Source organism: Myxine glutinosa, chromosome 11, assembly GCF_964187855.1.
Source record: "Myxine glutinosa chromosome 11, kmMyxGlut1.1, whole genome shotgun sequence".
NCBI lineage: Eukaryota > Metazoa > Chordata > Myxini > Myxiniformes > Myxinidae > Myxine > Myxine glutinosa.
Window position 1 is genome coordinate 123472881 of NC_136271.1, and position 14778 is coordinate 123487658.

The 14778-nt window shown below is 47.2% G+C and overlaps 1 protein-coding gene across 4 annotated transcripts in view; it reads left to right on the forward strand.

Moving 5' to 3' along the window:
• Positions 1 to 14778, forward strand: part of LOC137417543 (serine/threonine-protein phosphatase 2A 56 kDa regulatory subunit gamma isoform) — a 212221-nt gene that overhangs the window by 123975 nt on the left and 73468 nt on the right. The window lies entirely within an intron of this gene.

Sequence of the window (14778 nt, forward strand, 5' to 3'; positions counted from 1 at the left end):
ACGCGCTGAAAAGAGGGAGACGGCTCCACCAGGAGAGGAGCAGGTGTGCCGAGCCAGCGCGTGACGTCTACAGCAGCGGATTCGCGACGGAGGGTTTTCCCGCCAAAACCGCGAGGAATTGAGAGCTGCTGCCTCCGACCTTGCCTCCCTCTCAAGCAATCCACCTCAAGCCCTACCTGCCTGCAATATCCCCTGTGTAAGTGTGAACGTCCTGTCCTACTCGTTGTCTTGGGATTAAGTAAATTGAATAGAATAAGTTAACGATTCGCTGTGTGACTGCTTTTTCCATCCATTGCTTGTAAATAATTTTGGTCGCTCTTTCTTTTTGCTTGTGTGTGTATAATAAATCTGTTCTTCCTCCGTACTCTGTCTTCTTCTCTTTTTCCTTCTCTTTCGGTCGCTTTAGAGGTTTCCCGATTGAATATCTGCGGTGCGATCTGGTCAACGTCGGGTGGAATCGGGTTCTAATCGGGGAGTAACTGTTCGGACGCGGTAATACCAAACCGCTCGGTAAACTAACATCTAAAACCGCGTCTGTAACAATTGGTTGTCAGGAGTTGGATTCGGACCTGGGATTAAATTTGTTAGGCCCAAATTTTGGAACACCAATTGTACTATTAGAGCAACAATTGGTGTCGAGGAGTGAGATCGGACCCGAAGCGCGCTTAACGCGCTCAAAATTACAAGCTGCCGAAATTTATTTTGTTTTATAAAACCCGAATTTTGAGATCGCGCCATGGACAATCAAGGCGATCGGATGTCGGTGGGGGAGATAGACGGGTTAGGGGTAACCCAGGACTTAGGGGAAGAAAGGGAGGAGGAGAGCAATGAGGTGGTTGAGGGTGTATCAGACGCACAAAATGGCGCTCTCGCGCACGAGGTTTCAGGCGCGCAAAAATGCGCCTCGCACGAGCGCGCGGTAGCCGAGCCCGCTGTATCAGCGGGCTTTAACATGCAGCCGTTTGACATGCAGCAGTTCATGGCACAGTTTAGCGAATACATGGCACAGTCGAAGTGCGACAACGAAAAAAGAGCCAGGGAAATGGAGAAAATGGAAAACAGAATGGGGGAGCGACTAGGAAATCAAATCGAGGGGTTAGACAACGGGATAAAAGAGGTAAAAAATGGGTTAATGGGGTTAGAAAATAGGATGGAAGGCAAATTGCGGTAGATAGGGGAGCAATCCGCCCGAGGAATTAAACAAATGGGAGAGCAGATAGAGGAGGTAAAAATCGGGGTAGAAACCAAATTGGATGCTCAGAGGGATGAATTGGGACAGATGAGGGTGGCATCTACAAAAGAGATGGAGGAGATACGACGAGGGGTAAGTGAGGAGGTTTCGGGGCTACGCGAGGAGGTAAAGCGAGGTGAGAAGTGTATGGAGAAAGAGGTGAGAAATAATACGGCAAAGTTACAGGGCGGAATAGAAGATCTGACGAAGGAGGTGGAACAGCTGACGGAGGGACAAAAATAACTAGTGGAGCAGGTTCAAAAGAACACTGCGGTACTAGGAGGGTTAAAGGCGACACAAAAGGACATTAAAAACGAATTAATAGCGACACAGAGGCAATGTCAGATGGTACGTGAGGAACTGACAATGAGGGTGGACGAGGTGACAGAGATAATGGAGACAAAGGACCGGCAGGTGAGGATGCACATAGAGACGGTCACGGTAGCCTTAGAGGACGAACTTGAGGAGACGCACCGAGAAATAAAAGAGGTTAAACAAAAATTAGAGGAAGTGGAAGAAGAGGTGAGTGAAATTAAGAAGGGACGGACAGAAACTAAAAGAGAAATCCAGGAGGAGGTGATGGAATATGTGCAAGGTCGGTGCTCAACTCATGATGCTCACTAACCAAATAAAGAGTTTGCAGGTGGCAAAGGAGGTGTGGAGACGAGGTACGGAGGTGAGTGGAAATGTACATGATGTGAGGAAAGCTTCAGTCGGCTTGGGGATTGGTTTGGATCCGGGTGTTCGTGAGAGGCCGTTGGTGAAGTGTGCGACAGGTCTGGTGTGCGAAAAAAGAGGTGTGCGAGAATGTCCGACCATGGGGTGTGTGAGGAAAAAGTGCACGCCGAGGAGTGAGTGTGCCGTCAAGAGTGAGTTGGTCGAAGCGCGTGTGCGAGGGGGTACACGGAAGCGCGGTGTGGTAAGTGTTACAGAGGATGTAATGAAAGAGTGTGTGCGAGAGGATGCGCGAGAAAGGTGTGTAACGGACAGGTGCATGAGGAAAGAGTGCGCTGTCGAGAGTAAGGGTGAGTGCGTTGTCAAGAATGGTAGTGAGAGTGACACGGAGCGTGAGTTGGTTGTGACAGGTGAGCGAGGATGTACACCTGGAATGGAAGGATGCACACCTGGAATGGTAGAGCGTGAGTGGGAATGCACGCTGGAATTGGTCGTGAGGCACGTGGTTGGGTGTGCGGGTGAGAGCACACCTGTGGTTGTCACAGAGGAGGTGACAGAGGAGGGGGCGCAAAGAGGTGTGTTGGTGAGGTGTGCGAGCGACGAATGTGTGCCAAGGTGTTCGGTGGTCAGATGTGTGACCAAGTCGGTGAGCGGAATGAGTGTACCGAGGTGTGTAAGAAGAGGTACGACGAGGAGCATGGAAACGGCTGCATGTATGAGCAAGAAAGGGGTAGCGTATGCATGTAAGCGTGCAGGTGAAGCATCGACGGTAACCGGGTTAGAGGTTAGAACGACTTATAGCCGAATCGGGCCCTCGGTGCGTGCCGGGCTTCGCGTGCCGCGAGAACCAGCGGGGATCCGAGCCGCGGCGGGTTCGAAAGGACCGCCGTACGCGATCCACGCTGTGCCTCGCTTGGAACGGCCGCGTCCGGGCTCCACTAGGCGGAGCGGGCAGCCCGATAGGAAGGGTCGCCATGGCGACCACTTTCTATTGAGACGTGCCGGCAGGTCGAGATCGGGACATTGGATGGCTCCACGCCGAGGTGGTGTGTGGGATCTCGGCCCGGGTAAGCCCCCGTCCCTGCACCGAGTGCCGGACGCATCCAGCCGCCGGCACCAAAGAACCCGCGTTCATGGCTCGGCTGTACGAAGCCGAGCTTTAGAAGGGAATTGGCGCACCGAGAGGATGTAATAAGTAGACGGGTGATGAGGATAGTGTTTTGGCCCCAAAATTAGAAAAAAGCAAAATTTGATGATGGTACGGTGATTCGCAGTAAATGGCAAGTTTTTGATTTGTTGGAATTTGGTAAGCAAAATTTATAGTAAGAGATGCCCCATGTGATGGGATGGCAAATCCACCATCCCTCACAGATGGGGGCAAATGCACAATAGTTTATGGGGTGGCTATGACAACCGAGCCAGGGAGGGTTTGGTTATATTGATAGGGATCTAGCAAAGATGACATTAGGTAACGTTAAGTTTAGTTAGTGACTGATACCTGTAGTGGGGACGCAGGTAGTTTAGTGTGGATGATAATGACGTGGGAGCGCAATAGTTTAAAGGGACGACTGGGAAGCGCAAGTTTCAGAGGGGAGTAGTTAGCTGAGATGATGCCGTGTGTTTGGTGATTGAACAGGTGTGATTGCACAGGTGTGCAACTGAACAGGTGTATGGAGCAGTGTATGAGTGAGTGATGATGATGTGTATTGTGATGACCAAATGGTCCAGGAAGAAAGGAGGGTGCAGGTGGCACCAGGTGTGAGGGCACAGGTGTGCAACAGCAGGTATGGAGAATGGTAGTGTGGAATAAATGGAGTATTGGAATGGATGGTCGTGGAGTGAGTATGGTGGAAATTGTGGAGTGGAGTGGATGGTGCGAAGGTGTGAATGGGGGAAGAGTGGACCCCCATCACGGATACCCGGGGTGGGTAGTGTAAGTGTTAGGTAGAGGGTACAGGTAAATTGTGGTTGGATATTGGCATCTGTGGTGCGGGTGAAAGAATGGTCTTTGGATGGGTGCATTAGTGTTGTGGAAATGGCTGGGCGTGTAGCCTGTTAGTGTGTGTAGTTGGTTGGGCACTCCACCACTGTGAGGATGTCGGCCAGGTGAGGCCGCAGGTGGGCTCTGGGAGCCGGTAGTAGTTGTTGTGGATGGGGCCCGAGGATCCGGAGGACGGACCCGGGTAGCCCAGTGCCAGAGGGCACCAAGGGGTGACAGAGCCAGGAGAGGGCCTTCCCCAGTTAGTTAGGTTAGGGTGAGGAGCTAGGTAAGCTCGGGTGGCAACTGCAGTGGTGGAGGTGTGCAGGTGGGTAGACCTGCTGGGAGAGCTACACGTCGCAGCCCAGAAATTGTGCGAAGGCACCGGGAGATGAATCGGGGGAGTGAGACCCCAAATTGAGAAGCACCACAGTTTGGTCAATGGGAATTGGTTTTTAGAACCCATAGTGTAAGTTGGCCAATGGATTGGCAGGGAAAGACCCCGGTAGTGTAAAGTGTGTTAAAGTCATTTAGAGGATAGTTAGGAAGAAGGATCTCCTCACACCATCTGCATCCACTCACCTGAGGTGACAGGTACTCCGCACCATGCCATGTTTAATTATTTTTGATGCAAATGTTTGGATTGTGAGATGCATCATGACGTGGGTGTGACATTGTGCGTAATTCCATCTCTCCCTCCTCATGAGGATTGATGATGAATTGGTGATGGCAAATTTTGAAGTCGAGGGATTGTGGAGACGAATTTGGTATAGAGGAAATATGGGGAAGACGTGACAGTAGTGACGAATTTGTAAATGGGTAGATTTTGTAAATATGGGGTTAGGGCAAGGGTAGTGTAGGTGACAGGGGGGTGACGTACGGTAGGGACGAGCTTTCTCACTTCGCCCTCCGTACGCATTTCGCCTTGCATTGCCTTATTGACGTGTACCCTTGTGACCTTACCCCCTCGCTCAATTGTCTTTCTTTTGTCTCCCACATGACCTGTGCGCCATTGGGTGCCGAGGGGAGCGTGTGTGAGGTGGCCATTGTGCGCCCGAGATTCCCAGAACCAGCATGCATTGCGTTGATGTACCACTTTATGGACCGCTGTTCTGCGGCCAAGTACCACTTGATGGACCCCAGGTTCTGGGGCAGGGCACCTCTGTTGGAGACCGGCCATAGTGGCCAGGGAATCTTGCTTGCGGACCTCGGTAAGGTGGCACCAATGCCAAACAGGTGGACCACTCTTAGTTGGCCCCTGAGGCCCTAAATAAAAACGAACACAAGTTGTGCTTTTTATTATGTCCAAATAGGCCGCATGAAGCCAGAAGACGACGGGAAGAACATCGGCCCAGCAGAGAAAGAGAAGACCACCACCAGTTGTTTTGTTGTGTTTATTAAGAACCATGGTGACTGCGCACCGAGTGGTGCTTTTGGTGCTTTGTGGTGCTTTTGGGTGCTTTGGTGGTATTGGTACTGGTGCATCGATGCAATGCGTGCTGTCTCCTCCCTCCCAACAGGAATTTCTTTTTTCTTGTTCCCTAAAAAGAAAAAAAAACAAAAAACACAGGTCCTGGGTTGCGTTGTTAATAAGAAATCACGTCATTGTAAATAATGCTCCCCACCATAAATGTATAGTTTGAGAATAATTCCGTAATTCGGTTAGCTGTGGGCTTGAGTCTGTTAGACAGGGTGCAATGCAATAGGGGGACATACTTATTTGTGTTTTAAAATTGTCACACTCAGGGTCAGGTTAATTGTAGAGGGAATTACACCTACGTGTCACACTAAGTTAAAGTTTTGTAGGCCCGAGCACGGGCCTGAAGAAAGGAGGGTGCAGTGTAACGGTTTTGAGAAGTGTAACGGTTTTTTGAGAAGTGTAACGGTTTTTGAGAAGTGTAACAATTTTGGAAGAAGTGTAACGACTGTGAAAACGTTACAATGTGAACGTTACAAAAGTATGGTTTTGTTATGTGTAACATCCTCGTAATGTAAATAATGGTCGCAGCCGTCCTCCTAGTTAATTCCATGAAACTTACACGCAGGCCACGATATATCTTTTTAAATAGTTTATTTCCTTATTCTATGTAGGTTAAATATGTGTTTCCCACTAGATTGACTTTGCATTGTATCAAACAAAATAAGCGTAGGCCCTTCCAATTTCCCCAAATCATCTCCGCTCTCCAAAGTTCCTTTCAAAAGGGTGCGAGTTGTGTTCAATCCCGCAAGCCGCCATTGCCCATGTGCTAATCTCGGAGAAGAAAGGTGTGTCTCCACCTCGTCATAGAGGGGAGGAGTGAGCCAGAGGGTCGCATGGCCAATCAGCACCGCGGTGAGCGAACCGGTAGGCGTGCCCTCGCAGCCGGCGGCTTGATTCCGCCCCGAGTTATAAAAGCGACTGTAAGGGACTGCTTTACGAGATGACCTGGGAGATGAGCGAAGAGGCGCCACCAAGAGGAGCGGTGAGATGCGAAACGCTCCAAGCCAAAGAGGAGAGGTACTCGGAAAGGGAACCAGCTTTGGAGAGACGCGCTGAAAAGAGGGAGACGGCTCCACCAGGAGAGGAGCAGGTGTGCCGAGCCAGCGCGTGACGTCTACAGCAGCGGATAAGCGACGGAGGGTTTTCCCGCCAAAACCGCGAGGAATTGAGAGCTGCTGCCTCCGACCTTGCCTCCCTCTCAAGCAATCCACCTCAAGCCCTACCTGCCTGCAATATCCCCTGTGTAAGTGTGAACGTCCTGTCCTACTCGTTGTCTTGGGATTAAGTAAATTGAATAGAATAAGTTAACGATTCGCTGTGTGACTGCTTTTTCCATCCATTGCTTGTAAATAATTTTGGTCGCTCTTTCTTTTTGCTTGTGTGTGTATAATAAATCTGTTCTTCCTCCGTACTCTGTCTTCTTCTCTTTTTCCTTCTCTTTCGGTCGCTTTAGAGGTTTCCCGATTGAATATCTGCGGTGCGATCTGGTCAACGTCGGGTGGAATCGGGTTCTAATCGGGGAGTAACTGTTCGGACGCGGTAATACCAAACCGCTCGGTAAACTAACATCTAAAACCGCGTCTGTAACAATATATATATATATATATTTCTGAAGCTGCTCGTTCAGTTTATAATGCTAAGTTTTTGGCTTGCGATGAATTGTCAGGGGAACTTTTCTGTAATGGCGTTTACTTAATGACAACAGATGGTGTATGCACTGAAGCAGATGACTGTAATGCGATTGATGCCAACAGTGCTTTCTAAAGAGGTGGAATGGCCCTGGCAGAGGCGGAGGGGAAATGCTTCAGTATTGTAGACTATGCCTGTTGAGGGAATGCAAACGAAATCTCGTCAATTTCATATGAAGCTGTGTCAGTTACTGGTTTGATAAGTAAGTGGTAATGAAAAAATGTATCCACATCACAAGTGTAAAAAGAGGTGTGCTTAAGCTAGCATGTTCAAGCTATGTTGAGAGAGACAATATGTTAGTGTTGGGAAGACCTTTTGGTGAGTTCAACAAAAATACTGCATTGGCAAGGAGGAATACACTTGCAGAGTGTAAAAATTGAATAGAGCAGAACACATGCACAGTGCTTAAAAATGGCCAGGGTTTGATCTTGTTGCGGTGGCATGACAATAGCACCAATTCAAACCTACTGTAGATCGGTTGTGGCCAATTAAGCACCGTGTCAAGTTTGGTGGGAGGTCGGGATGCTCATTTGCAGAGCTTCATCCTTTACAGTCAGTCAGTGGGTGGAGTTTTTATGTATGATCATGCAGTGTAGGTCTTTCATAATGTCGAGAGTTTGGATTATTTCGTGTGTGTGTGTGTGTGTGTGTGTGTGTGTGACTGTGTGTGTGTGTACGTACGTACGTACACGTTACGGAGTCCTGTACAACCTCCTGGTCTCGGTAACCTCCGAACCCCGAGAGGAACCCCGGCAGAAAGATATATTACCCTGTGTTGAAAATCAATAGTGAAACCACACCAATGATTATAAATGAACAAAATTGTATTAGAAATCACACACAGGAATAACAGGATAACAGATGGCCATTAAGAGTGCACTCTATATATATCTTATATAAAGCCAGTTAACTCACTGCATGGCCCACGAGTGAAAGGACACTCCTCAATGGCTCTATAACTTTTCCCAAGGCGAATGTTATTCACTCCAGCGATCGATAGAACGAAATCTGGTCTATGCCTGAATCTCGCTCTCCAGTCGATATCCGAAGCGCATACAGTTGGCCTTGGAGATTGCCCCGCCAAACTGTACAAGGGCGTCCTCCAGAGGCGCACCTTCACCGCTCACTCAGCAACCCGCAACGTAATGGGAGACGAAGCGGTCGTACACACTTCCCCGACAGACGGTGGGATGTTGGTGTGAAGATGACGCGGCAAAACCTTTGTTGGTATCCGAAGCACGGGGTTCAAAATGGCCAACGGCTCTTACTTGAGCCGATTCGACGAGGCAAGGATTCGTCGGAATCACAGCGCCCAAATCTGACTACGCAGATTTCTCCCCCTCCAGCGATACTTCCTATCGCCGGATGTCCTTTCAAGGAACTCAGAATTCCCTCGCTGCTGTCGGTAGACCTTGCTCGTTACGGAGCGCTGACGTCATGCGTCTTCTCCAACTTTGCTCGCGCCGCTTCTTCCTCTTCATCTCCTCCGGGTCGGTTTCCTGTGTCATTTAAAGTTAGCCTTTTTAACTTTAGATAATCGTTCCTGAATAATAAACCTTTTGAAGATAATAATAGTACCTAACATCAGAACTACGTCAAGTGGGTGAAAACCACAATAACGGAAGTTACGAATCCGTAACACTTCCCCCCCTCAAGAAAGAAAGTTTGAACACAGCGAAAACTTTCTTTGTATGCAAACTCTTTAAACAAACAAAAATAAACTCACAACCCAAATCACCAATTCCCGGGAACAACAATTATCAACATCTCCCAAAAATAAAGCAACAAAACTTCAAACAACTTACAGAGATTTCCAAAGTTAATTCACTCGGGACAAAGCGTCAACCACGACATTGTCCCTGCCCTTTACATGTTCCATGTTACACTCCTGCAAAGCCAAACTCCATCTCATCAACCTCTGATTTTTATTTTTCATTTTTTTGAATGAAGGTTAAGGGCTGTGATCAAAATCCAAAGTCAAGCAAGTCTATAACACTTTTCCCCAGAGGCCGAGCTGAGAGCCAGTTTCCATGGTGGTTGGGTGGGGAGGCCTGGAAGTATTCACTACATGGACGCCTTTAGGAACGTGGAGTTCACGGTTAGTCCGTGTAGGAAGGTTCACTACAGGGACGCCTTTAGGAACGTGGAGTTCACGGTTAATCCGTGTAGGAAAGTTCACTACCTGGACGCCTTTAGGAACGTGGCGTTCACGGTTCATCCGTGTAGGAATCTTGGCTCGGCTGCTCCGCAGCATTCAGTGCTTCAACTCTTTCTAACTTTCCTAACAATCACGGTTGGACCCCTTGTCACTGTAGTCACATGGATAGCGGTCTCCTTCTCGGCCACTGCTCTGATAATCCTTCCTTCGGGAGCTGCCATAACTCTGGAAGCCTCCATAATAATATCGATTGCGGCCACCACCAAAACTACTACTCCGCTGTCCTCTTCTCTAGCCCCCATGACAACTATGAAATGCCTTCCCTACTGTTATGGTCCGCCCCTCCAACTCCTTGCTATTCAGATCCTTTTCTGCATCTCTGGCGTCCTTTGAGTTTTCAAACGTGACAAAGCCAAACCCTCTTGACTTTTGTGTCTCCCTGTCTTTTATCAGCAGCACTTCCAAAAGCGGTCCATATTTGCTGACGGCAGACTCCAGAACAGCTTCCTTTGTTTTGAAGTTCAGTCCACCTACAAATAACTTGCTAAATTTGTCGCCATCCCTAACTGGTGTGGTGTTATTTTCCCTACTGGGCTTTTTAACAACCATCGGGTTACCATAAACTTGACCACCGGCCAAATCATTCCCGATAACAACAGATACTCCCTCTACAGGAAGAGTGGCTTGTAAACCTACGGTGACCGGTCCTGACACCACATCGGACTCCTAATGGATGGCATGAAGTGGAGCTCTAACACAGCCACCAATCCCCTGTAAACGAACACTATCACCAGTTGCCGTCTCCTCTGACAATGGCAAGATGCCTTGAAGCATTAAAGATTGATGTGCTCCGGTGTCCCTCAATACCCTAACAGGTCTCCGGTTAGTCGAGGCTCCATCCAGTGACACAAACCCCTCTGAAATAAATGGTTGGTAACCCTTTTGAGGGCGATTACTCACATTTGCCATTGCATTCGGAGTGGTACTAGTCGAACTCTCCTCCTGATTTTCCTTTCCCAGAGCATAACAGTTTGACATCGTGTCCAGGTTTCTGGCAAAAAGCGCAAGTAGGCCCGGAGGAGAACCTCGTGGTTTGCCTCGAGCCCCCAGAAGTTTAAGTCTGCCTTGGAACTGTTGTCTTCGGATTCCTAGAAGTCGTGGTATCAGAGTGGTCCTCATAGTCATCTCGAGGCCGCACCCATGAATTTTCGTTCTCTGCCCCTGATGTACCATAGCTCCCCTGGCTAGGTCTAGGCGAGTAGTTAGGTTTGTGGAACCCCATCCTGTGTGTTAAGGCATAGTCATCTGCCATGGTTGCTGCCTCATACAACTTTGGTACTTTCCTTTCCTCCAGATGTACTTTAATGTCCTCATGGACACACTGTTGGAATTCCTCCACCAGGATCAATTGTCGTAATAGTTCGAAGTCTTTCCCAACCCCTTTTGAATCACACCACCTATCAAACATGGTTTCTTTCATCCTGGCAAACTCCACATGGGTCTCATTCTCCCTCTTCCTGGCGTTCCGGAATTTTTGCCGGTAAGCTTCAGGGACCAATTCATAGGCTTTGAGAATGGTTTTCTTCACTATCTCATAATCTGCACATTGCTCATTCGGTAAAGCCGAACAAATATCTTGAGCTTTACCCACCAGAACACTTTGTACTAATATGGTCCAGGACTCCTCCGGCCATTTTAGCATTTGAGCCACTTTCTCAAAGTGTAAAAAAAACTTGGCTACCTCCTTTTCATTGAAGGGTGGAACCAGTCTCACATGTCTGCCAACATCCCAGGTGCTTTGACTAGTTGTCGAACCAGTCGGCATGGGTGGTACCTCTCCCCGTTCTCTCATTAACTCCAGCTCCTTGACTTTAATTTCCTGCTGATGCGCCAATTCACGGGCCTTTAACTCCCTTTCGGCTTTTCTCTCCTCTGCTTCGAGTTCTCTTGCAGCTCTCCTTTCCTCTGCTTTTTTGTCTTCTAACCTTTCTTGGAGTTCTCTTTCTGTACTTTTAACCTTTCCTGGAGTTCTCTTTCCTGTACTTTTAACCTTTCCTGGAGTTCTCTTTCCACTCTCCTTTCCTCTGCTTTTTTTATCTTCTAACCTTTCCTGGCTCTTCAATTGCATCTCCGTTTTTTGGAGCTCCACACTTTCTTGTTCTTCTGGTAACCAATCCAAGGCTCCCTCTCTCCATGTTCCTCGTTCCACCATAGATTCTATCACCACTGTCTGCATCTCTGTTTTCTTCATTTTAGCTCGGACCTCCAAGTTAAAATGTTTGCCCAATATCAAGAGTTCCGATTTTAGTAACGCTCAGAACTGTGCCTCACTGGGGGTCGCTGCAAACTTCTCTGCGTCAAACTCCATGGTGACTATCCGTTAACACCTGTTAAACCTTCACACAAGAAATTTCCCAAAAAAAAAAAAAATTTATTTTTTCTTTTTTTTTGGAATTAGGGAATGTTGAAAAATTTCCAAAATTTGAAAATTTGGGAATGCTAGGGAATTCTATCCCGGACGATATTTAGAGAATTTTATATCCCGGACGAAGACCCAATTTGCAATTGTCAATTGGAGTCAATTGGACGACCCCCCAATTTCTGTTACGGAGTCCTCTACAACCTCCTGGTCTCGGTAACCTCCGAACCCCGAGAGGAACCCCGGCAGAAATATATATTACCCTGTGTTGAAAATAATAGTGAAACCACACCAATGATTATAGAAAAAAAAAAGAAGAACCACCTTTAGAGGCCATTTTTCCCCGCAGAGCAGGGGTTGGCCTTTTTTGGGCACCATGGCCCCTTTTTGAAGCAATGTTTTATGGCCGGATGCCCTTCCTGCCGCCAACCCTGTTGGTCGCCCCTTGCGACACACGGGGAATTACCAGTGAACTGGTACTCAATTTGCCGACCTCGGAAGGATGACAGGCTGAGTCAACCCCCCTGGCGTTAATTCAGCGAACGACCGGGATTCTAACCCAGGATCCTAGGATCCCAAGCCAGCAGCCTAACCACTAAGCTAACACCAGGCTGTATTGGGAGGGAGAGGTGAAGAATAATTGATTAATTAATTGCATAATTAAAATCAATAAACAATAATCACGAAATATTTTTAAAATCAATTGCCTAATAGCACACCTAAACCACCACTGCTTCATTCGAAGCTGTAACTTTTTGAAAATTAATTAAATAAGTCATTAATCGTAAAAGTTAAAGAATAAATTGATTAATCAATAAATAATTAATTGATCAATAAATCAAAAATATCCTTTATAGCCACATCACTTGGTCACTGTGATGTCCAAATATCAGCTTCCGAGCTCAAAAGGTGCCTGAGATATTGCCCAGATGAGAAATAAAATAAATAAATGATGAATAATGAAAATAATTAAATAATAATAATAAAATAATATAATTTATCAATTGGCTAATAGAATACCTAAACCACCACCGTTTCATCCGAATCTGTAACTTAAAAAAAACAAGCGTTACGCCTAGGTCTCCCGTCGGTGAAGTGATGTGAGTTGACAAAGTGGATGATGCAAGGCGGCCATCTTGGATTTTGACGTGGCGACTCAATATTCAATAGCGTTCTTCCTTCTGCGTAGATACACCCACACACGAGATTAGAAGTTAGTACTTCGCTTATTTTTCAAGATATTCCGCTCACAAGGTTTTTTTTTTCTTTTGTTTTTTTTTTTGTATACAAGATCGAGGCTCGTAAAAGAGCGAACATTAATCACACAGAAAGGTTCAGACATACATGGCGGCGGCCATCTTTGATTTTGACGTGGCGACCCAATCTTAAACAGCGTTCTTCCTTATGCCTAGATACACCCACACACCAGATTAGAAGTTGATACTTTGCTTATTTTTCAAAATATTCCGCTCACAAAATGAACAAAATTGTATTAGAAATCACACACAGGAATAACGGGATAACAGATGGCCATTAAGAGTGCACTCTATATATATCTTATATAAAGCCAGGTAACTCACTGCACGGCCCGCGAGTGAAAGGACACTCCTCAATGTCTCTATAACTTTTCCCAAGGCGAATGTGATTCACTCCAGCGATCGATAGAACGAAATCCGGTCGACGCCCGAATCTCGCTCTCCAGTCGATATCCGAAGCGCATACAGTTAGCCTTGGAGATCGCCCCACCAAACTGTACAAGGGCGCCCTCCAGAGGCGCACCTTCACCGCTCACGCAGCAACCCGCAACGTAGTGGGAGACGAAGCGGTCGTACACACTTCCCCGACAGACGGTGGGATGTTGGTGTGAAGATGACGCGGCAAAACCTTAGTTGGTATCCGAAGCACGGGGTTCAAAATGGCCGACGGCTCTTACTTGAGCCGATTCGACGAGGCGAGGATTCGTCGGAATCACAGCGCCCAAATCTGACTACGCAGATTTCTCCCCCTCCAGCGATACTTCCTATCGCCGGATGTCCTTTCAAGGAACTCAAAATTCCCTCGCAGCTGTCGGTAGACCTTGCTCGTTACGGAGCGCTGATGTCATGCGTCTTCTCCGACTTTGCTCGCGCCGCTTCTTCCTCTTCATCTCCTCCGGGTCGGTTTCCTGTATCATTTAAAGTTAGCCTTTTTAACTTTAGATAAAATCGTTCCTGAATAATAAACCTTTTGAAGATAATAATAGTACCTAACATCAGAACTACGTCAAGTGGGTGAAAACCACAATAACGGAAGTTACGAATCCGTAACAACGTGCGTGCGCACACACACACCTGCGTACTTGCGCATGTCTTCGTCAACCCCGCTCCCCAAAATACCCCATTTGCTCGATGGCTGAATGTACAAGGACTTGTTGCATTTTCCTTCATGTTAAATGGTGGCGGTTATATTCCCATAACCGCCCATCAGGGAATGGCAATCCACACAGCATGTTCCTTGCCTTAAAACTGCTTCGACGGAACCAAGACACTATGGCAGAGTAAATTATATAATTAGCTGTGTGGGTGGATGGGGGGGGGGGGGGGGGGAGTGAGAGAGATGGGGGTGCCCATTTCATAATGGGATCATGCTATAAGTGGACGTTTCACAGTGCATGTGTGCCTGCTTTTTCTATTATTCTTTAATAGTTTCTATTAATGTTTAATGGTACGAATAAATGATTTAAACTACATTTCAGCCATTCAAAATTCAGAGAAAGATTGTTGCTTACCCATTATAATTGTTGCTTCCCTGTCTCGAATGTCGATTCTGAAAAACTTTCAACCATTAGGTGTGCGGCCTTTCAACCACACCTCTAACAGCAAGAAACAATTCGATAGTTGCTGGCAGTTTGGGAGCTAACCTCCAAAAGGGACCTTGAAATAGATTCTGTTCACTCGACCTCCTGGCTAAGATCTCACAGCTGCACATGATAGCCCTTTCCTTGAGGGTTATCATCAGCATGATAGTACTTCCATCAAGGTGAGAACAGGTTAACGGCATTCGCATCTTTTACCGCTATCAAAGGACACATCATGGTATTTTTTGTTCTAATAGCGTTTCACCAATATAACAAACAGCCTGTTTACACATCTGAAATGCATCTTGCAAC